Here is a 24,783-nt window from a genome sequence, read left to right as displayed (position 1 = left end):
TCAAGAGGTTATGGAATAAAATGAGCTCGGTTTCAAAATTGTTTGAAAAACTTGCCCTAGAGCCAATATAAACTCTATCAACAGATCCAAATATTGTACACTCCGCTGTATGCTCTAGCCAATGTCGCTTGGCTATCACAATGTATCGATATAGTGGATACATTCTCTTTGATTAGGGATATCTCTATCAACAGATCCCTTAACCATTCAACCTCTTTGCCGGTAGCAGCTAGAGCTATAAACTCTACTTCCATAGTGGAATAAGATATACAGGTTTGTTTCTTGGAACCCCAAGAAATTGCACCTCCACCAAGTGTAAATACCCAACCAGTTGTGGACAACTTGTCCCCAAGATTGGATATCCAACTTGCATCTGTATATCCTTCTAAGATTGAAGGAAATTTGGAGTAGTGAAGGCTTAGTCCTTTAGTTTTCTTGAGATAACCTAGGACTCTTCCAATCGCCTTCCAGTGATCCACACTTGGATTACTTGTAAACCTACTAAGTAAACTCACCGCAAATGCTTTATCAGGTCTAGTACATTGAGCAGCGTAGATTAGACTCCCTATGGCACTAGCATACTCCAATTGAGCCACCGCTCTTCCTTCATTCTTCTCTAGTTTTACACTATGATTGAATGGAGTATTGGCATCTTTATACTTAAGATGATTAAATTTGTTCAATACTTTCTCAACATAGTGGGCTTGCCCTAACGCAAAACCCCCCATTATGTTTCTTTACTTTGATACCAAGTATGGTGTCAACTTCTCCAAGATCTTTCATCTTGAAGGTTGATGATAGAAACATCTTTGTTTCTTCTATCCCTTCCATGCTATCACTTAGACTAAGCATTGTAATGCTCTGAAATCCCTAATGTAGTTTAATGGTTGGATTAGTAGGCCGGGATGGACATAATTGATTTATTATGCCATTAAATGATTATATGCATGTTTATATGAATTATATTATAATATGATGTTTAATGCATGCATGTGGGTCCACATTTCATCATAGGGGCATTTTGGTAATTTGGCCCATTGAGGGCACATTTGTATATTTTGGTGCATGTTTGTGATTTATGGATGAGATCCGATTATTATGTGGATATGTTCGAGCTATTCGACATGAGACAATCTTAGGATGCAAGTTAGCAGTTTTGTCATAACGGAGTCAATTATTGGGATATTGGATAATGATGATGATTATTTGATGATATATTGTGAGTTAGTGAGATCAGGAGGAAATTCTGGGAGTTTTGATTATTTTTTCCCCGTGGGTATTTTTGGGACCCCAAGCATTAGGATTTATTTGAGGTTACTTAAGCTTGAAGTAGCCTGTCAGAAAGAAAACTACGTTCAAACACTTTGACTATTTCTCCCGTTATTCCTTTATACCGTTCGTCGCAATTTCGAAGAAAACTTGGGTTTTAGGAGTCGGAATCAAGCGAGGATTAAGGCATAGCGATCCAGAAAAGATTAGAAGCTTCTTAACCGAAGGATGTAGTGAGAAACAACTTAATCAAAGGTAATCCAAGCTTTAAGTTTTGAGTTTTAGAGTTTCTAAGCTTTAATTTGGATTTTGTGTGTTGATGAATCTTTGATTTGTTTGAGCCTCGGGATTTGATGATTTTGGATCATTGGGATGTTTGGGAAATTTGATTTTTGGATTTGGAGATGCTTAAGTAGGTTTTTGGAAGGAGTAAAAGGTGGAAAATCGGGGTTATGGATGATTTTTCAGGTGGGGCCGCGGCCCTGTTCTTGGGCACCGCGGCCCGAGCGTGGTGCAAATGGGCAGTGGAGTTGAGGGGCCTGGGGGCTGCGGCACTGGGGAAGGAGGGTCATGGCACTTGCTTCAGGTGCCTTTGTCTTGGCTGGGGGCCACGACTCAGGGTGATGGGGCCGCGACGTTTGAGGTTTTTTGTGGCCAAATAAGTTTTTTGATCATGGGAACTCAAACCTTAGGCCTCTGGATCGTTTTTACTACCCAATTTAGTAGGATTCGATGTCCTGGAGGCTAGGTCTTGGTTCGAGAATCTTTGTTATTCATTTTATTGATGGAATTCCATATTTGGTTATGACTATGTGACTGCTAAGGAACTAAAAGACAGATAGATCTCAAGGGTCGTTCTTTTACTAATTCTCGCTCGAACCAGAGGTAAGAAAACTGCACCCCATGTGTTACATGCATGGTTATTCTTGAGGCATGTTGAATGTTTAAATGTGGACGTTGAATTCATAACAAATGCTTAGCAAATCTTGCTCATTTGTGCATGGCACTGACTGAATAGTCAGAATTGGCAATGGTGTTAGTATTAACTGTGAAGTCGTGACTCATTAGTCAAGTTCGGCAGTAGTACTGAGCACTGGTCACATGGTATCGACTCATAAGTCAAGAACGGTCTTAGCGTGTTTAGCGCAAGCCGATAAAGATTAGATCTAATCGACATCTGCATTGAATGACTCAAATGAGCATTAATGCCAGACCGACCTCAAGTTCGATGAAAACTAAAAGCACTTGTCTAGCCAAAGGCTAGTTATTTAGAGCAAGGGCCAAAGAGCCCCAGTGAATAAATTGTCACATGGCTATGGGTGCCGACCCCCGTAGTGACATGCTCGTCAGTCACTCATTATGGTTTACCAGAACCTCAAGTGTTAAATCACTCATTAGATTAAAGCCATAAGCTCTTTCATGGTTAACGTAACCCTAAAGTGATATTCACTCATCTATTTACAGCTATATGCTCCGTATGATTATAATGATAATAATTTGATAATATTTATATGCAGTATTGAGTTTTCTTGCTGGGCTTTGGGTCATGGGTGCTATGTGGTGCAGGTAAAGGGAAAGAAAATGTAAAGCCCTAAACTCGCGAACCGAGTCATTTGGCCATAATCGTGTAACTAAGTATGATTAGCGGTTCAGGGATTAAAAATTTTGGTTAAGATATAACGTTTCATTATAATGTTTACTGTATACATTGGGATCCCAAAAATATAATTTAAAGGTCAATTACAAGAAAATATTTACAACCAGCCGATCTAAGCAGAAAAACAGGGTTTAACCCTAGTTCCTCTTTCAACCCTCGGTCGTGGTCCATCATCACCTAAGCTCTCCAACTCAAGGATGGTCCAGCTTTCTTTTGCCTTTACCTGGACCACATAGCACCCGTGAGCCGAAACCCAGCAAGAAAACTCAATATGCTCATGAACAGTCATATCATGACATCAAATCATAAGGCACACACCTATCAAATATAGCCCTATTCAAACAGGCAAATAAGTTCACGTAATGATGGGTATCTAGGATAAGGAATCCTACCCTCCTGAGTGGATGACTATCAAGTAAATCCTAATCAGATAAGTGATTTAACACTAGTGGTTTCGATAACCATACCGGGCTTATATAGCCCTAAATAGAAGAGTGACAGTTGTACAAGTCACTAAGGTGGGTTCCGTTCCCTTTAGCCATGTGACGATAGGGTCACCGGGGCTTTGCAAATAAGTGATCCTTTCACTAGCTTATCAAGATAGGTGTTTGATGAACTAGTCACCAATATAACCTATCGCATGACCATAGAGTCATAACCATGGGATTCCTCTCCCTAGCCACGTGACAAACCGTCACCTAGGCCTTTGGCCCTGGCTCTAAGTAACTAGTCCTAGACTAGTCAAGCGCTTATAATTTTCATCGACCTTAGGGTCGGTCCAGCATCAATGCTCCCAGAGTCATTCAACGCTGATATCGATTAGATCTAATCTTTTATCATCCCTGTATTCATGACGCCTATGCCGTTTCTGACTCTCAGGTCAGTAATACGCGACCAGTGCCGACCCTAACTAGTCAGTGCCATACACAAGTAAGCAATGCTACCAAACATATATTATATGTCAAATATCTGAATATAGGGCATTCAGCATGCTTGCTTACCAATTGCTAGCATAATTAGGATCATGCATAAACACAGAGGCTCAAGCTCTGAACAATCTCATATTTAATACTCATAGCATGCCCTAATCACATGTTTCTCGTGCAACACATGCATCACATTTAATCACTAGACACACCTCAACAATAACCATGCATGTCACATTTAAACATCCAACATGCATCAAGAATAACCATGCATGTCATATATACATAGGGTGCAGTTTTCTTACCTTTGGTCCAAGCACAGGTTACTAATAAACGAGCCACAAGCACGATCCTTACTCCAAGCCTCTAGTGATAACCTAGTCACAACCATGAACGGTGATCCAATAAGTTCAAGTTTTAAAACCAATCCCAGAACCAAGACCTAGCCTCAGAGACATCGAACCCCACTAATCCGGGTAGTAGGAATGATCCCGAGGCCTAAGGTTTGAGTTCCCAAGCTTAAAACATCATTTCAGCCATAAATACCCTCAAGCGTCGTGGCCCCAACTCACTGAGTCATGGCCCCCAGCCAAAACAAAGGCATCAGGGGCAAGCGCTGCGGCGCCCTATACCTAGTGCCGCGGTGCCTAAGAACAGGGCCGCGGCCCAACCTCGGACCAGCCATTTTTCTCCGAATTTAACCTTTTAAAACCTCCCAAAAACATATCCAAACATCTCCAAACTCAAAAATCAAAGTTCCCAAACATCCCCATCATCCAAAACAAACAAAACTCAAGTCTTAAATCACCCAAAAACTCATCAAAACACAAAATCCAATTCAAGCTTAAAAACTTTAAAAACTTATAATTTAAAACTTGGATTACCTCCGATTGAGTTGTTTCCAACTAAATCCTTTGGCTAATAAGCTTCTAATCTTCCCTAGGATCTCTATTCCTCGATCCTCGCTTGAATCCAAGTCCTAGAGCTCAAGTTACCTTTGAAAATGCGATCGGGAGACGATCGGGAGCTCAAGTTTTCTTATTTTATAATATTACATTATATTATAGAATAATATAACAATCAGTGCCATACACAAATAAGAAAGATTTTCTAAGCGTTTAATATGCAATCAATGTCCACATTTAATAACCACATGCCTCAACAACTACCACGCATGTCATGTATACATGGCGCAGTTTTCTTACCTCTGATTCGAGCGAGAGTTAATATAAGAACGACCCTTGAGAACGCTCGACCTTTAAGTTCCTTAGCAGTCACCTAGTCATAACTAAATATGGGACAATATCAATAAAATGAATAACAAAGGTTCCTGAACCAAGATCTAGCCTCCGGGACATCGAATCCCACCAATCCTAGTAATAGGAGCGATCCTGAGGCCTAAAACTGAGTTCCCATGATTAAAACACCCAATTGGCCTCAAAACCCTTCCTGAGTCGTTCCCTAAAACCTTGAGCCACGACCCCCAGCCACACCAGGAGTAAGGGCCATGGCGCCCACTACTCAGTGCCGTGACGCCTAGCACAGGCAAAACTTCTCCTCCTGCTTCTTCGAGCTTGGGCCGCAACCCCCACTTGGGAACCTGCCATGACCTTGATTTTCTTCATTTAAAACCTTCCAAAAACATACCTAAACACTTCCAAATCCAAAAATCAAAGTTCCCAAACATCCCAATGATCTAAAATCATCAAATCCCGAGACTCAAACGAATCAAAAGCTCAACGATTCACAAAATCCAATTCAAAGCTTAAAAACTCAAAACTTAAAGCTTAGATTACCTTTGATTGGGTTGTTTTCAATTAATTCCTTCGGTCAAGAAGCTTTTAATCTTTCCTAGGATCGCTATGCCTCGATCCTCGCTTGATTCCAACTCCTTGAACTCAAGATTTCTTCAAAATTGCCACGAACGTCACAAAGGTTAACGGGAGAGAGAAAAGTGTTTTTTTTTACGTACGGTTCTATCTGACGAACTACTTCAGGCTTAAGTAACCTCAAATAAAACCTAATGCTCGGGGTCCCAAAAACACCCTTGGGGACATAATAGTCAAAACTTCCAGAATTTCCTCCTGATCTCAATAACTCCCAATTTATCATCAAATAAACATTCCCACTATCCAATATCCCAATAAATGACCCCGTTATGATAAAACCGCTAATTTGCAATATAGGACCATCTCATGCCGAATAGCTCGAATATATCCCCATAATAATGGAATCCCATCCATAAATCACAATATGCACCAAAATACACAAATATGACCTCAACGGGCGAAATTACCAAAACACCTGAACCCACATGCATGCATTTAACATCATATTATAATATAATTCACATAAACATGCATATAATCATTTAATGGCATAATTAAACAATTATGGCCCTTCCGGCCTACTAATCCAGCCACTAAACCGCATTAGGGATTTCGGAGCATTACACACTGGCACCGTCCCTGGTGCCAGTTCAATCATAAATTCAATCTCCCTATGTGGTGGCAAACCTAGTAAATCCTCTAGAAACACATCCAGAAACTCACAGACCAATCTGGTCTCCTCTGGTCCCACTGTCACGTCCTAAGTGGTATCTACCACACTGGCTAAGAATCCTATGCAACCACCTTGCAATACATCTCTAGCTCTCAATACAAATATCATCGGTATATGGGGTCCATGCACATTGCCAAAAAATACAAAAGGATCCTCACCTTCAGGCTCAAAAGTTACCATCTTCCTCCTGCAATCGATGGTTACCCCATACTTCACTAACCAGTCCATGCCAAGAATCATATCAAAGTCGATCATAACCAACTCTATCAAATCAACTGACAACTCTTTGTCCTCTACTGTCACTGGCAATGATCTGGCCCATCTCCTAGATACTACTAACTCTCCAGTGGGTAATAAGGTCCTGAACCCCACAACATAATAATCACACAGTCTACACATTCTATCAATGATTCTACTAGCAACAAAAGAATGTATAGCACCAGAATCAATCAAAACAGTATAAGGGGTTCCAGCACTAAAACATTTACCTGTGACTACTGAGGGACAAGCCTTAACTTTTGCTTGAAGAGGGATAGCAAGCGACATCGTGGAGAGAGCAGCAAGGCTCCTTCATCCAAAAAGGCCCAGACTGAGGATCCTCCAGCTGCTGCTCCCTCAAAAGAAACAACGCCCCCTCCATCTCAACTCGACCAGTCGTCTCCCCCTGCACTAGCCAACCGGAATCCTACTCCTCCGGCACCTGCCGACCAGCCACCTCACGATCAACCTGGAGACGTCCTGACAAGCACCGTGGTCACCGTGGCCAAAGAGAGAATATACAAACTCTCAAAGCACAAACGCAGTCGAGAGGCCATCATCGGCACAGACTCCATGGAGTCCAATCAAATAATAAACTGAGGACTGAACGAGATAGCCAGTGTAAGTTGCTCTCTATTGTTGAGTTTTATTTATTTTACTTTATCATTTTCTGCCATCATCTTATCTCTTTATCTGATTGTAGGGAATACTGACTATAACTGTCTGCTGGCGCCGCACGGGGGCTTTGGTTACCCAGACCAAAGAATTCGACGCCAAGCATACTGAGGAGGTCAAGGTGCTTGAAGGAAAAAACACTGAACTACTAGGGAAAAACACTGAACTGCTTGAGCAAAACTCCAAGCTGGCCGAAGAGCTTCAACAATTTTAGAGTGCCTTGACAAAATCCAATGACGACAAAGAGAGGTTTAGGGAGTGTGCTAAACTTAACTTTTAAGAGGCCAAACAGCTTGAGGCTGAGCTAATCACAAGCAAAAAGGAGGCTGAGGAGCTGGAGGGGTGCATCAAGGATCTTAAGGAGACTAATGCCAGTAACTTGGAAAGGTATAGGGGAGCTACCCACCATTGCTTTTATGAGTTCTGGAAGCACAATCATGGGGCCAATTTCGATTATCTTTCTGAGCGCCTGAGGCGAACTGAAATAGCCTGGTGCACTGCTTGCCTGGAGGAAGAAGAGAGAGCCAACATTCCTGCCTCCCCAGAAATCTCCCTAGCCACGGGAATTGAAGGCGTGGAAAATGATGTTGGAACCACTGTCGACCAAGGAAATTCTCAAGACCCTGCTGCCTCATAGTATTTTTGTTTTTCTTTTAACTTTATCTTGTAGTCAAGACAATTTATATTTTTATTGCTGCACGGGCAACTTTTCTTTTAATAAACAATTACATCCGTGCAGTAACTGCTCGCGGTGTAAAGGGATTTATTTTTGATATTATAATACGTGCATTTTATTATAACATTTTTTCGCATGACCGAACTTAGCATAGTACTTTGGTTTGATTTAACAAAATAACAAAATTTTGGAAAATACTCTAAGTGCCCTAGCATGCTTTCACATATTTTTCTCGTGTGTTTACATACCTTTTGATATGCTTTGCTTACTAGATTCCTTATATGCCCCCCAAGTGATTGAGGAGCTTTAGGTCCTCGGTCACTTGCCTTGACTAGGACCTGTTTGAACATTTCTGCTCATAGAAATTTTAAAATGATAATATAGCAAAACAACACACGTAATGAGCAAATACTTGTAATAAATACAATAGCTTGGCAAGATTGATTGGTTGCGCATAGTCCCTTTTATTTCTCATAATAAATTGACAATCGTGTCTTACGAGTGATCAATAAAATGATCTTACACTTAAAGCAATCAGTCACAAAAAATGACTAACCCTTTTTCATAAACTTGTAAAAAGTAGAATTAATACAAGCCAATTCTTTAAAAAGAATTATTTATTGATAGTACTTGCGCAGGTGTTCTCCATTACAATAGCGAGGAATGAGATCTCCATTTAAGCGAGCAAGTTTGTAAGTTCCTGGATGGAGGACTTCTTCGATTTGGTACAGTCCTTCCCAGTTAGGTCCGAGTACTCCAGCGACCTGATCGCGGGTGTTGAGGAAAGCCCTTCAAAGTACTAGATCTCCTACATTGAATTTCCTTTCACGTACTTTAGAATTGAAATACCGGGCGACCTTTTGCTGGTAGGCTGCTACTTCGAGCTGGGCTTGCTCACGCTGTTCATTAACCAAATCCAAAGATTCCATTAATAACTGGCTATTAGAGCCTTGATCATACGTCATCCTCCGATGTGATGGCGGATCTAACTCAATAGGCAACATAGCTTCTGTTGACCCTCGATTTAGCCAACTGACACGGAGTCAAAATATGAATGATATAGACGAATATGTATAGATAATAACGTAATGACAAAAGTAAAGAAAACACAGTAATTTATGGTGGTTCGGCCCCAGAATCTGGTAATGACCTACGTCCACTTAGAATGATATTGATATGGGAACAAAAGTGTGATCAGAGAGCTTGGGCTCAATGAGTTTCAACACTCCTCATCAACAATACTAGTTTTCACAGATAATTTCTATATTTCTATGGTTTTCGGGCTGCCCAAAGGTCCCTTCCCATGAGCCATCTCCTGCTTTTTATAGGCTCATGGAGGGTTGCCCAATATTGTTACAGATATTATCCCCTGAATCATGGGATATTCAGAAGATTGCATGAAATAAATTCGGGATACATAAGATCTTTCCATAAATGTTGCTTTGCCAGCGGAACCACCGACCAGTCTGGTCGTGGTAAAACCAGGCCTATCCTGCTTCTGGTGTGTCTTCTGGTCGATACTCTAGCAGACGCTCCAGGTGTCAGGCACGTGTCAAGAGATTATTCGCCACGTCACAAATGCTAATTTATTGGATAACATTTGCCCCCCAAAGTTTATTTACTACGAACAGTAAATAAACTTTGAGCGAACGACCCTTCGGTAACCCCTCCTGATGTGTCAGAGCCCTTCGTGCGTTCTCGAAAAAAACAAACCACTCCTGTCTAATCAAGGCTTTTCAGTTTCCCAGAAACAATTTTGACGGCCATTACGCTTCCCCATACTTCGAAAATGGAAAACTAATGATCACGCCTTTTGAATACCAAAGACAAACTTATATAAGGTTACTTGAGCCATTTCCTTCCTTTTTACGCACGTCATCTCTTTGTCGAAAAACCCTAAAAACCAGAGCTTTACTCTCTCCGGCGAACCTTCCTTCGTGCTGTAGGATCAGACGGTGGGCTCATTGACTTCCGAAACTCTCATTTCCATCTTCACGACCACTTTCCTTGGTAAGTTACTCTGAAACTCCATGCTTCTAACCTTTCGTGGTGCATGCTTTTAAATGGTGTACTGTTTGAATCTCTTGGTTTCTGGTTTTTTGAACGCCTGTAGAAAAGATGTTTTTTGTAGTCAAAGTATGCTTTTGAGTAGGTTCAAAACCTAGGATTAGCACTTTTTAGGACGTAGGATTGAAGTAGCATTTCGATTTTTTAATCCAGTTGGAAATAATTTCTTCCCGTTGTGAGGGGAGTCGAAAAAGATTTTCAGGAAAACTTTTCACTTTCACCCTTTTGGTCCGCTTTCTAAACTGTTTGCGCAGAGAGACTTAGTTAGAATGCTGTTATATAAAGGCTTAGCTTTTATACTTCGACCAGCGTTACTTTAAGGATCTCCTAGATCCCTCTGACCTCGCCTCCCCATTCTTCTGTTTGCAGATTTTAATGCCAGATTTGTGGGGAGGTGAGAGACCCATCGACGACGATCTCCTTGCCCAACTGCTCGAGGGAGAAGAACAACTAGCCGATCGCATCCACCAGATACCCTTCTCACGAGCTTCTTCCAGACCGCACCCTTCTCCTTCTATGGCCCGTTCAAAATCCTCTGGCAAGAAAAGGCTCGAATCTGAAAGTAACCCTTCTCCTTCTGCCCAGCCTGATTCGCAGGCGGGGGCTCCCTCGACCAGTGGTCGAGAGAATCTTACTCCTGACCCCAATATCCAAACTAGGGCTCGTCCTCGTCATCGCAATCCGCCTGATGTCGAGTGGTACACCCCTCCAGCCAGTTCGATGACCCCTCGGATGGTCGCGAACTGCTTCAGAAAATACCCCCTAACGGGGGTAACTATTACACGTCCTACCGCAGAGCAAAGGGCTAACCGTCCAGGAGGGGCTAACGGCGCCTGGTCCCGGTATCACATTGAAGTGGGGGCTTATCTCCCTCTTCATCCTTTCTTTGTGGGGGTGGCTAATTATTTCGGCGTCGCTCCCTTTCAAATAACCCCTAATGGATATAGGATGTTGGCTGCACTCTATGTCCTGTACAAACTTAACAAGTGGCCAGAACCTTCACCTCATGAGGTTAATTACCTCTTTGACCTTAAGTCCAATCCTCAACACCACGGGACGGGCTTTTTTCACTTCTGTCATCAGGAAACTGGCCGGACGTTTTTGAGTGGCACCACCCACATATCAAACGTGGGACATTACAACAAGGAGTACTTCTTTACTCCGGATATATCCAGCAACAACTTGGCTTTCGCGAGAGGAGGTACAATTTTGTCTTTGCCTTGGTCGATACTTTATCATAGAGTATTTCCTTTCGTCATTTCTCAAACTCGACTTGCTTTTCAGGCCCCTGGTTGCGCCCGACCCCAACACCAGATATGGTGTCGAGGTCTGACACTCTGGCCAAGATGTCTGCCGCTACCAAATGTGTCAAGACCTTGACACAAGAAAAGAATTTGAGGTCGTCTGGCCTTCTGGCTCCTCGCCATGACAATAGAGGGTCCGAAACGGACGAACCCACTGCTGGGGGGGTTCCCGAGCAGCAATTTCCTGTGCCCTCTCCAAGGAGGAGGCCAACAGGAGTTACGATCAGGGAACCCACGGGCAGCCCTTCTGCAGAAAGGCCTTCTGCTCCCCAAGGCAAGGGGAAAGAAAAGGCCAAAGAACCAGTTGTTGACTTGGAAGAGTCTTCTGATGATAATGGTAACGTTATTTCGCTTTTAAATGGTCTGCCAATCCCCTGTCACATGTTTGACGGGGATGGCAACTTTACATATGCTCCAAATCTAGGGCCAAACTTCTTCATGCCAGAAAATGAGTATATGATTAATAGAGTCAATAGTATAGCGACCAGTAGTTGTAGCTCGGGTATTCACTTTATTATCTTCTTTCTGTTGTATTACTTTTTTCCACCTTTTTCTTCCCTTATTAACCTCTTGTGTTTATTTTCATGCAGATATGTCGACTCCCAATATCTTTGACATGTACCAGGCCGAAGAGGAAGAGGAAGTCCCTCAACTTCAACGGAGGTCAAAGAAACGAACTGGTGAAACCAGTCGAGGCCCTTCAGCCAAGAAGAGTCGACCAGAAGACCTTCCTCAGGGCATTCCAACCGGGCAAAGTCCTGCGCCAACTGGGCGAACTCCTACCCCTCCTCCAGCTCCTTCTGAACAGCAAAACACCCCTGCTCGGTCCAATCCTCCACCTGCGCCTGCTAGAGAGCATCTTTCTCACGAAGAGGCTCATGAGGCCAGGCTCGTGAGCCATACCATTCGATCCGCTAAGGATCGAATTGAACGGATTGGCAGAGGTGAGCGTGTTGGGGCTGCCATGATCCAAGCTGTAGAGCTACCAGTCGATCAGATCCTGAACAGGACTCTGAACGAGATCTCCAGCGTAAGTATTTCTTTGTTTCTCGAGTCTTTGTTTTTTCAGTTCTCGTGATGAGTCTTGACTTCTTTTTCTTTTGTTTACAGGCCTTACTTTCTGCCATTACTGCTCGTACCCGAGCCCAGGCCTACTTTGAGCAGATTGAGGCTAAAGTTCTCGAGAAACATCAGGTAAAGGCGGCTGAGGAACTTTCGGCTGCTGAAGCCAAACATGCTAAGGAGTTGGGGACGGTGGTCCAAGAGCGGGATGCAGCGGTGACCAAACTGTCTGCGGCTGAAGCTGCTAAAGATGCAGCGGTTAAGCTGAGGGAAGAGTACCGGTCGTACAATAAAACTCATCTCCGCGAGATCAAGCATCTGGAGGGGGTAGTCAAGTCTAAGGACGAGACTATTGCCTCTCTCGAGGGCAAGGTGCAGCAGTCGGAGCTTGACAACTCCAAGAATCTGGAAAAGTATAAGAGGGCGACACTCCGATGTTTCTATAACTTTTGGAAACATAATCAGGGTGCTGACTTTAGCTACCTTTCAGAGGAGGTCAGAGTTGCGGAGTTGGCTCGGTGCGCTGCTCAACTGGCTGAAGAGGAGGCGAGAGCTGCGACTCCTGCAACCCCAAGCGTCGTTGGTTTGGACGAAGAAACCATCGAGGAAGAGACTGACCAGGTTGTTGCCCAGGATCCTCCTGCCCCCCATGCCTCTTAATTTATTTAGCTGTTCTTCTTTCTTTTTAAACACGCGACCCACGGGTCGCAATGTAAAGACAATAATTTCTTTTTAAACCTTGCTGCACGGGCAGTAAATCTTTTTGTTTGAACAACTACATCCAAGCAGCAATGCTTGCGGTGTAAAAGCTTAACTCTCGGTGTTATAATATTTTTACTTATTATAACGTTTGTCCGTATGACCGAACTTAGCATAGTACTTTGGCATCATATATTTTGAAAAAATACTCTAAGTACTTGAAGCATGCTTTCACTCATTTTGTTCATGTGTTTACATACCTTGAGAGTATGCTTTGCTATCGATGTGCCTTATATGCCCCCCAAGTGATCGAGGAGCTCCTAGGTCCTTGGTCACTTGCCTTGACCATGGCCTGTTCAAACATTACTGTTCGCGCGGAAAAATGATACTTGTAATACAGCAAAACAACACACGTAATGAACAAATACTTGTAAATGTAAATTCACAAAGTTTGGCAAGAACGACTGGCTGAGCACAGTCCCTTATAATTTCGTATTAAAAATGGACTAATCATGTCTTTACGAATGATTCTGAAACAGAATCTTACATATACGAGCAGTTAGCCATACACCGTGGCTAACCCTCTTTGCAAAACTTGTAAAAATTAAAGGGAAAATTTGAACAAGCCAGTCCTTTAAGAAGGGCTGTTTATTGATAATACTTGCGCAGGTGTTCTCCATTCCAGTAACGTGGAACGAGATCTCCGTTTAAGCGTGCAAGTTTGTAGGTGCCTGGGTGAAGGACTTCTTCAATCTGGTAAGGTCCTTCCCAGTTAGGTCCGAGCACGCCGGCAGTGGGGTCGCGGGTATTCAAGAAGACTCGTCGTAACACCAAGTCTCCGACGTTGAATCTTCTTTCTTTAACTTTGGAGTTAAAGTACCGGGCGACTTTTTGTTGATAAGCAGCAACTCGGAGTTGAGACTTTTCTCGTATCTCATCAATTGAGTCTAAGGACTCCAGTATTAGCTGGCTGTTTTTCTCTTGATCATACGTTAAACGCCGATGTGAGGGGGGATCTATCTCGACGGGTATCATGGCCTCATACCCATAGGCTAAGGAAAATGGGGTACGCCCTATGGCTGTTCGATGAGATGTTCTATATGACCAGAGGACTTCCGGTAGTTGTTCTGGCCATGCTCCTTTCGCTTCTTCAAGTCTTTTCTTCAGGGTATCTTTGAGGGTTTTGTTTACAGCTTCGACTTGCCCATTCGCTTGGGGGTGTGCGACTGAAGAAAAGCTCTTGATTACCCCATGTCTTTCGCAGAAATCGGTGAACAGGTCGCTGTCAAATTGGGTTCCGTTGTCTGAAACTATCTTTCTGGGCAAACCATACCGGCACACAATGTTCTTGATGACAAAGTCGAGAACTTTCTTGGTCGTTATGGTTGCGAGTGGTTCAGCTTCGACCCATTTTGTAAAGTAATCGACTGCCACAACTGCGTACTTTACTCCTCCTTTTCCTGTCGGTAGTGATCCTATTAAATCTATTCCCCATATTGCGAAAGGCCACGGGCTTTGCATTTGCTTTAGCTCGTTTGGAGCTGCTCGTGGGATTTTGGAGAACCTCTGACATTTATCACATCTTCGTACGTACTCCATTGAATCCTCGTTCATCGTTGGCCAAAAATAGCCCTGTCGAAGAATTTTTTTCGCCAAACTCTGCCCCCTAGCGTGATCTCCGCAGAAGCCTTCATGCACCTCTTTCATGAGTTCCTTAGCTTTTTCTGATGTAATGCACCTGAGCAGTGGCATTGAATATCCCCTTCGGTACATAACACCGTCGAGCAGTATGTACCTAGCAGCTTGTCTTTGCAGAGTTCTGGCTTTGTTTCTATCTACTGGCAATGTCCCATTTGTTAGATACTCCAGGTAAGGTGCCATCCATGTATCTTCTACTCGAATTTCCATGCTGGCTTCGGCTGCATCAATGCTTGGTTCACTTAATCTCTCTACTGGGACTATGTTTAAGGTGTCAGCATCTTTGGCACTTGCAAGTTTGGCCAAGGCGTCTGCATTCGAATTTTGGTCTCGCGGAATTTGCTGGAGGGTGTATTTTGTAAACTGTGCTAGCAAATCTTTTGTTTTATTAAGGTAGGCCATCATTTTTAACCCTCGCGCTTGATATTCTCCCAGGACTTGATTCACGACCAGCTGAGAGTCGCTGAAAATATCGAGCGCTTTTATGTTCATCTCCCTGGCCATTTTCAGTCCAGCAAGGAGTGCTTCGTATTCCGCTTCATTGTTTGACGCTGCGAAATCAAACCTGATTGCGCAGTGAAATCGATGCCCTTCGGGCGTTATCAATATCACTCCCGCTCCAGCATGAGATTCATTAGATGATCCATCTGTGAATAGTTTCCACGAAGGAGTCTTTTCTTGAGGCATGGGCGCCTCAGGTTTCTCGCACAACTCGTTGCTGGGGAGTTCGGTGAACTCCGCAATAAAATCGGCTAAGGCTTGCCCTTTTATTGCTGCTCGCGGTGAATAAGTCACGTCGAACTGTCCTAATTCGACCGCCCATTTTAACAGTCGTCCAGCCGCCTCAGGTTTTTGGAGGACCTGCCGAAGGGGCTGGTCGGTCAAAACCGTGATAGGATGGGCTTGGAAGTACGGTCGCAACTTTCGGGAGGCTAGAATTAGGCAATACGCTAATCTTTCGATCGGTGGGTATTTTAATTCTGCACCGATCAGCCTTTTGCTGACGTAGTAAACAGCTTTCTGCACGCCTTCTTCTTCCCGTATCAGTACCGCACTAGCAGCAACTTCGGTAATCGCCAGATAAATATACAAAGTCTCTCCTTCCATTGGTTTTGATAGGACAGGAGGTTGCGACATATGAGCCTTTATTGTCTGGAATGCTTGCTCGCAGTCTTCCGTCCATTCAAACTTTTTATTTCCCCTAAGTAGATTGAAGAATGGAACGCACTTGTCAGTTGATTTTGAGATGAATCTACTAAGGGCAGCTATCCTTCCGGTCAGGCTTTGGACATCCTTGATCTTTTCTGGCGACTTCATATCGATCAGGGCTTTTATCTTGTCGGGGTTGGCCTCGATTCCCCTTGAATTCACTATAAATCCCAAAAACTTTCCTGACCCGACTCCGAAGGAACATTTGAGGGGATTCAACTTCATATGGTACTTGTTTAACACGTCAAAGCACCTTTGCAAATCCTTCACATGTCCTTCAGCCTTCTTGGACTTTACCAGCATGTCATCCACATATACTTCCATGCTTACTCCGATCAGCTCCTTGAACATGTGGTTGACCAATCTTTGGTAAGTTGCACCTGCGTTTTTCAGTCCAAAGGGCATTACTTTGTAACAATATAAGCCCGTATCGGTCCGAAAGCTGGTATGATCCTCATCAGGGGGATGCATGCTGATCTGATTGTAGCCTGAATATGCATCCATGAACGAAAGGGTCTCATGCCCAGCGGTTGCATCGACTAGCTGGTCGATCCTTGGGAGTGGGAAGCAGTCTTTTGGGCAGGCCTTATTGAGGTCTGTAAAATCCACACAGGTCCGCCATTTGCCGTTAGGCTTGGGGACCAACACCGGATTGGAGACCCATGATGGATAAAACGCCACCCTGATGAACCCATTTTCTTTAAGTCTTTCGACTTCTTCTTTCAAGGCTCTTGATCTGTCTTTATCGAGCAGCCTTCTTTTTTGTTGCACCGGTGGATAGACTTTGTTTATGTTCAGGACATGGCTGATCACCGCAGGATCTATTCCGACCATGTCTTTATGTGACCAGGTGAAAACTCCCTGGTTCTCTTGCAAGAATTCCACCAGCGCCTGTTTCGCGGTAGGTTCTAAATTCTTCCCAATCCTTACGATTCGAGTCGGGTCTTTTTCATCGAGATGGACCTCCTCCAGGTCCTCGACGGGTCCAACATTTCCTTCAAAATCCCCAAAGCGAGGATCCAAATCTATATCCTCACTTTGGGCAACTCCCTATTTGGTGACTTTTCCACCTGATTGGGTTTGTCTGTCTTCCGTCATCTGCAATCGTTCTGGGGTAGCGCTCCTCGATGCTCCACTTTTTGCCTTTGTGATCGAGGCATTATAGCATTCCCTGGCCTCCCTTTGGTTTCCCAAAACGCATCCTACTCCTGCGTTCGTTGGGAATTTCATGGCTAAATGCCACATGGAGATGATTGCCCTTAATTCAACCAGTATGGGTCTCCCAATAACGGCGTTATACGCTGAAGGACAATCGACCACTACAAAAGTGGTGAGTAATGTCCTTGAGGCAGGCGCTGTACCCGTCGTTACTGGGAGTTTGATCATTCCGGCTGGTGCGAGTCCTTCTCCAGAGAAGCCGTATATGGTTTGATTGCAGGGCTCCAAGTCCTTCACAGACAGCTTCATGCGTTCCAGCGTTGATTTATAGAGGATGTTCACTGAACTTCCTGTATTGACCAGTATTCTTTTTACCATCATATTGGCCATTTGGATATCCACGACCAGCGGATCGGAATGTGGGAACCGGACGTGTTGGGCATCGCCCTCAGAGAAGGTTATCCCGCATTCCTCTGAGCGGGCCTTTTTCGGCGCTCGGTCCTCCACAGTCATCATCTCGATGTCCTGGTCGTGGCGCAGAGTTCGAGCATATCGTTCTCTAGCCTTTCCGCTATTTCCAGCGAGGTGTGGGCCTCCACAGATGGTTAAAAGTGTTCCGGCTATGGGGGCAGGCTGTAATGGTGGCGAGCGTTGGCGTGTGGACGTCTGCTCGTTGCCACCTGGAGCTTCTCGTTGGGAAGTTCCCGAGGCCCGTACGTACCTTCTCAAGTGTCCTTGTCTAATGAGGAACTCGATTTCATCTTTTAGCTGGTTGCATTCATTAGTGTCATGTCCATAGTCGTTATGATAACGACAGAATTTGGTAGTGTCTCTTTTCGAAATGTCTTTTCGAATGGGCCCAGGCTTCTTGTAGGGCACACTAGAGCTTGTGGCCTGGTAAACCTCTCCTCGAGACTCAACGAGGGCAGTGTAGTTAGTGAACCTTGGTTCATAACGATTACCCTTGACTCGTTTATTGTCGGAGGTGGAAGGCTCATTGTGTTGCCGTTTCCCACCATTCTTGCCATTACCGTTGCCGTCTCCGTTACCCTTGCCGTTGCCATTTGGTTTGGTGCCATTGGCGGCTTTGGCGGGTTCGGCAGCCTTCTTGCCCTTGTTCGAGGATTTTCCATCATCGGCAATGGCTTCTTCGAGTTTGATATACCGATCAGCTCGGTCTAAGAATTCCTGGGTGGTTCTGACCCCATCCTTACGAAGACTTTTCCATAGGGGCGAACGGCGTCTTACTCCCGCGGTTATAGCCATCATTTTTCCTTCGTCCCCGACTGTCTTTGCTCCGGCTGCCGCTCGCATAAAGCGCTGGATGTAATCTTTTAGTGATTCTCCATCTTGCTGGCGGATTTCAACCAGTTGGTTTGCTTCGGTCGGGTGGACACGACCTGCGTAGAACTGTCCGTAGAACTCCCTTACGAACATTTCCCAGGAAACTATGCTTGCAGGTGGGAACTTAAAGAACCATTCCTGCGCGGCTTCAGAAAGTGTTGCAGGAAAGATCCTGCACCGAGCGTCTTCGGACACCTTCTGAATGTCCATCTGGATTTCAAACTTATTCACATGCGAGACGGGATCTCCGTATCCATCAAAGTTCGGGAGCGTGGGCATCTTGAACTTGCTGGGAGTCTCTGCGTTGGCTATTCTTTGGATAAATGGAGTGCCTTTTCTTCTATCGTGGTCAATATAAGAGGTTCTTCCTCCGACCAATTGTTGCACAGCCTGATTTAGTGCGTCTATCTGGGCTTGCAAGGCAGTAGGAATAGCTACGGTCTCTGCTGCTGGGGGGATGTTCTCACCATGCTTCTCCCGACGATCATTGAGTATGTCTCTTAGATCTTCCTCTCTTCTCCGCTGCTCGCTACCTCCGAGCCGGTTGAAGACATTATTTTGTCGGGGTTGCCCCCAAGCATCTTGTCTATTTGGCTGATCATCTTGAGGTATTTGGCTCCTGCTCCTACCTTTATTTCCGTTCCTCCCATCAGCATTGTTCTTGCCTGAGTCAGCCTCGTTGTAGCCGTGGCCATCTTTGAACTTTGACTGGCTATGGTAAGACTGGTTGTTCCCTCTATTCCCGTCTCTGGCAGAAACACCCCGAGCGTTAGGGGGTGGCCTGCGCTGGTCGCGATGTCCCCGTGCATTACCATGCTGTTGGGATCCACGGACCGCAGAGCCTAACTCCGAGTCTCTCCTGTTACCAGGAGGGTAGTGACCCCTGTTCGCTTGGTGTGGCCCATCATTCTCGCGGCGTCTAGGACTATGAGGCTGTCGCTCGGCCCTATTCTGCCTTTGCTGCGGGGGATTACCTTGAACAGCGTGGGATGGTGGATCTGCCTCGGGGTCCAGTGGGACGTCGTCATGGGGCATCTGGGGCTGTTCAGGCCTTTGCGGACTTGAAGGATGGACCGGTGGGCTAGGATTGGGACCTCCCTGGGGTGGCCCAGTTTCAGGTTGATTAGGCTGCGAGGCAGGCGCGGCCTGATTTCTGGCCAACAGCAAGGCCGCTTCAAGGGCTGCCATGGCCTCAGTCTGGCGGCGATCCACCTCCGCTTGTCTCTCGCTTAACTCAGCCCTCTGACGATCAAGTTCTTGCTGCTGCCTTGCCATAGCTTCTGCGGCAGTCTCTTGATTGGCTCTCAGACTAGCCAGCTCTTCCTGCAACGTGCCCAAGGTGCTCCTCAAAGTCGCATCGTCCATTTCCTCCTCTTCAAAATCTAGTTGCGGTTCATCTTCCGCCATGCTTGCAGGGGGAGGAGGAGGTGGCGGATTCGACGGTGCAGCGGCGGCGGTCTGAGCAGCTTTCTTCCCTGCTTTCGCCATTAGTTTTATCAACAATGATGAGTCGCCCTCTCAATGAAAGCACCAGAATGTTGACCCTCGATTTAGCCAACTGACACGGAGTCAAAATATGAATGATATAGACGAATATGTATAGATAATAACGTAATGACAAAAGTAAAGAAAACACAGTAATTTATGGTGGTTCGGCCCCAGAATCTGGTAATGACCTACGTCCACTTAGAATGATATTGATATGGGAACAAAAGTGTGATCAGAGAGCTTGGGCTCAATGAGTTTCAACACTCCTCATCAACAATACTAGTTTTCACAGATAATTTCTATATTTCTATGGTTTTCGGGCTGCCCAAAGGTCCCTTCCCATGAGCCATCTCCTGCTTTTTATAGGCTCATGGAGGGTTGCCCAATATTGTTACAGATATTATCCCCTGAATCATGGGATATTCAGAAGATTGCATGAAATAAATTCGGGATACATAAGATCTTTCCATAAATGTTGCTTTGCCAGCGGAACCACCGACCAGTCTGGTCGTGGTAAAAACAGGCCTGTCCTGCTTCTGGTGTGTCTTCTGGTCGATACTCTAGCAGACGCTCCAGGTGTCAAGCACGTGTCAAGAGATTATTCGCCACGTCACAAATGCTAATTTATTGGATAACAGCTTCATATCCATAAGCCAAGGAGAATGGAGTATGGCATGTTGTTGTTCGATGGGATGTTCTATACGACCAGAGGACTTCAGGCAATTGCTCTGGCCATGCCCCCTTTGCTTCTTCAAATCTTTTCTTCAGAGTATCTTTTAGCGTCTTATTGACTTCCTCGACTTGTCCGTTTGCCGGAGGGTGTGCAACTGAAGAAAAGCTTTTGATAATTCCATGTCGCTCGCAAAAATCTGTGAACAGATCACTATCGAACTGTGTGCCGTTGTCTAAGACTATTTTTCTTGGAAATCCATAGCGACATACTATGTTTTTGACCACAAAGTCCAGTACTTTCTTGGTCGTTATGGTTGCAAGTGGCTCAGCTTCGGCCCACTTTGTGAAGTAATCAATGGCCACCATGGCGTACTTGACGCCACCTTTCCCTGTGGGCAAAGATCCAATTAGGTCTATACCCCATACTGTGAATGGCCACAGACTTTGCATCTGTTTTTGCTCATTAGGGGCTGCTCGCGGAATCTTGGCGAATCTCTGGCACTTGTCGCATCTTCGCACAAATTCCATCAAATCTTCATTCATTGTCGGCCAGAAAGTATCCTTGCCTTAGGATCTTTTTCGATAAGCCCTACCCCCTAGCATGGTCTCCACAAAAGCCTTCATGGACCTCTCTCATTAATTCTTTGGCATTCTCTTTTGAAATACACCTGAGGAGTCGCATTGAATATCCCCTTCGGATAGAATTCTATCGACCAGGATGAACCTAGCAGCTTGCCGCTGAAGAATCCTAGCTTTGTTTCTGTCCATCGACAACACACCATGCGTCAGGTACTCTATGAAAGGTGCCATCCATATATCTACCGCCTGAATCACCAGAGAGGTTTCTTCTACTTGGATGCTTCATGCGGACAGTCATTCAACAGGCACTATATTCAGGGTGTCAGCATCCTTGGCACTCGCTAATTTGGCCAAAGCATCAGCGTTTGAATTCTGGTCGCGAGGTACTTGCTGGAGAGTATACTTATCAAACCATGCCAATAGATCATTTGCTTTACCCGAATAAGCGACCATCTTCAGGCCCCTGGCTTGGTATTCTCCAATGATCTGATTAACCACCAACTGGGAGTCACTGTAGATTTCTAGTGACTTTATGTTCATGTCTCTGGCTAATCATAATCCGGCGAGCAGTGCTTCATACCCCGCTTCGTTGTTGGACGTCATGAAGTCGAATCTGATTACGCAATGGAATCAATGCCCTTCAGGCGTTATCAAAATCACTCTGGCTCCAGTGTGGTGCTCATTAGAAGAACTATCTGTAAATAACTTCCAAGAAGGAGTTTGGCTTTGAGGTTCAGGTTCTTCTGTCCCTTCTGGCTCGCTATCTGGAAGCCCAGTGAGTTCTGCGATGAAGTCGGTCAGAACTTTTCCTTTTACCGCTGCTCGTGGTAAGTATGAGATATCAAACTGCCCAAGTTCAACCGCCCATTTCAATAATCGGCCAGCAGCTTCTGGCTTCTGCAGAACTTGCTGTAGAGGTTGGTCGGTCAAAACTGTGATTGGGTGAGCTTGAAAGTACAGCCGCAACTTTCTGGAGACTAAGATTACGCAGTAGGCTAATTTTTCAATAGGAGGATACCTCAGTTCTACTCCTATTATCCTTTTGCTTACATAGTACACGGCCTTTTGCACATTCTCCTCCTCTCTTACTAAAATGGCACTAGCAACATATTATGAGATCGCCAAGTAGATGAATAGGGTTTCTTTATTAACCGGCTTCGATAAAATTGGTGGCTGCGACATGTGCGTCTTTAAAGCTTGAAAAGCCTGCTCACACTCCTCCGTCCATTCGAACTTCTTGTTGCCTCTAAGTAGATTAAAAAATGGGACGCATTTGTCCGTTGATTTGGAGATAAATCTACTTAGAACAGCAATCCTTCCAGTTAAACTTTGAACATCTTTGATTTTTGTTGGCAATTTCATATCGACTAGGGCTTTGATCTTCTCGGGATGGCCTCAATTCCTCGCGAGTTTACTATAAATCCCAAGAATTTCCCTGATCCAACTCTGAAGGAACACTTGAGGGGATTCAGCTTCATCTTATATTTATTCAAGATGTTGAAGCATTCTTGCAAGTCCCCTATGTGTCCTTCTGCCTTTTTCGACTTAACCAGCATGTCATCAACATATACTTCCATGTTTGTACCGATCATCTCCTTGAACATGTGATTGACTAGTCACTGGTAAGTCGCACTAGCGTTTTTCAAACCAAAGGGCATTACTTTGTAACAGTAAAGCCCTGTATTGGTCTGAAAGCTAGTGTGATCCTCATCAGGTGGATAGTATGCATCCATGAATGACAGGATGTCATGTCCTGCAGTGGCATCGACCAGCTGGTCGATCCTCGGGAGTGGGAAACAATCTTTAGGGCAGCCTTTATTAAGGTCTGTGAAATCCACACACGTTCTCCACTTGTCATTCAGCTTGGGAACTAGTACGGGATTAGAGACCCAGGATGGATAAAACGCTACCCTAATGAATCCATTCTCCTTTAGCTTCTCGACTTCTTCCTTCAGAGCTTTTGATCTGTCTTTGTCGAGCAGCCTCTTTTTCTGTTGTACTGGTGGAAAACTCTTGTCTACGTTCAGGACATGGCTAATAACTGCAGGGTCTATTCCAACCATGTCTTTATGCGACCAGGCAAAGACTTCCTGGCTTTTCCTTAAAAATTCCACCAGTTCTTGTTTTGTTGTTGTCTCTATTTTTTTTTACCGACTTTCACAACCCTAGTCGGATCTGCTTCATTGAGTTGGACCTCTTCAAGGTCCTCGATGGGCCCTACTTCTTCATCAAAATCCCCAAAGCGAGGATCCAAATCTCTATCCTCACATTGGGAAACACCCTATTTGGTGACACAATCACCTGATTGGGCTTGCACTTCTATGGCTGTTTGCAACTCTTTCCCGGGGGTTTCCCTCGACCCACCTTTCTTTGCCTTAGATAGCGAGGCGTTGTAGCATTCCCTCGCTTCTCTTTGGTTTCCCAATATGCATCCTACCCCTGTGTTAGTTGGGAATTTCAAGGCAAGGTGCCGAACCAAGGTAACAGCTCGTAGGTCGACCAGAATAGGCCTCCTAATTATAGCATTATACGCAGAAGGACAATCAACTACTATGAAAGTAGTGAGTAATGTCTTGTTTGCGGGTGCATTTCCTGCTATAACGGGGAGCCTAATCGACCCTGTTGGCACGAGCCCCTCGCCAGAAAAACCATATATGGTTTGGTTGCACGGCTCTAGGTCCTTGACGAACAACTTCATCCTCTCCAGTGAAGACTTATACAAGATGTTGACTGAGCTCCCTGTGTCAACCAACACCCTCTTAACCATCATATTGGAAATTTGGATGTCCACGACCAGCGGATCTAAATGTGGGAATTGGACATGCTGGGCATCGTCCTCAGAGAAGGTAATCAACTCATCCTCCGTCAAGCTTTTTTAGGTGCTCAATCCTCCCCATTTATCATCTCGATGTCCTGGTTATGGCGTAAGGTCTGAGCATATCGCTCTCTTGCCTTCCCACTATCTCCTGCAAGGTGTGGGCCATCACAGATGGTAAGTAATGTACCTACCACAGGAACTAGCTATAAAGGTGGAGAGTGTTGGCGTGCAGGCACCTGCTCGTTGCCTCCTTGAGCCTCTCGCTAAGACCCTCATGCGGCTCGTACATACCTCCTTAGGTGTCCGTGTCTGATAAGGAACTCAATCTCATTCTTCAATTGGTTATACTCATTGGTGTCAAATCCGTAGTCGTTGTGAAAATGACAGAATTTTGTTGTATCTCTCTTGGAGATATCCTTCCTTATATGCGCTGGTCGCTTATAAGGGACATTGGCATTGGTTTCCTGGTAGACCTCTGCTCTACTTTTGACAAGGGCCGTATAGTTGGTGAATCTCGGCTCGTATCTATTGCCTTTAGGGCGTTTATTTTTGGATGTTGATGGCTCATTGTTCGCTCTTTTTCCACCATTCTTACCATTTCTGTTCCCGTTGCCGTTGCCATTGGGTTTATCTGACCCGTTGGCGGCTTTGGCGAGATCTTC

This window comes from Humulus lupulus, chromosome 8, assembly GCF_963169125.1.
Source record: "Humulus lupulus chromosome 8, drHumLupu1.1, whole genome shotgun sequence".
NCBI lineage: Eukaryota > Viridiplantae > Streptophyta > Magnoliopsida > Rosales > Cannabaceae > Humulus > Humulus lupulus.
The sequence above is the reverse complement of the archived record's forward strand: the minus strand, read 5'-3'. Positions refer to the sequence as shown.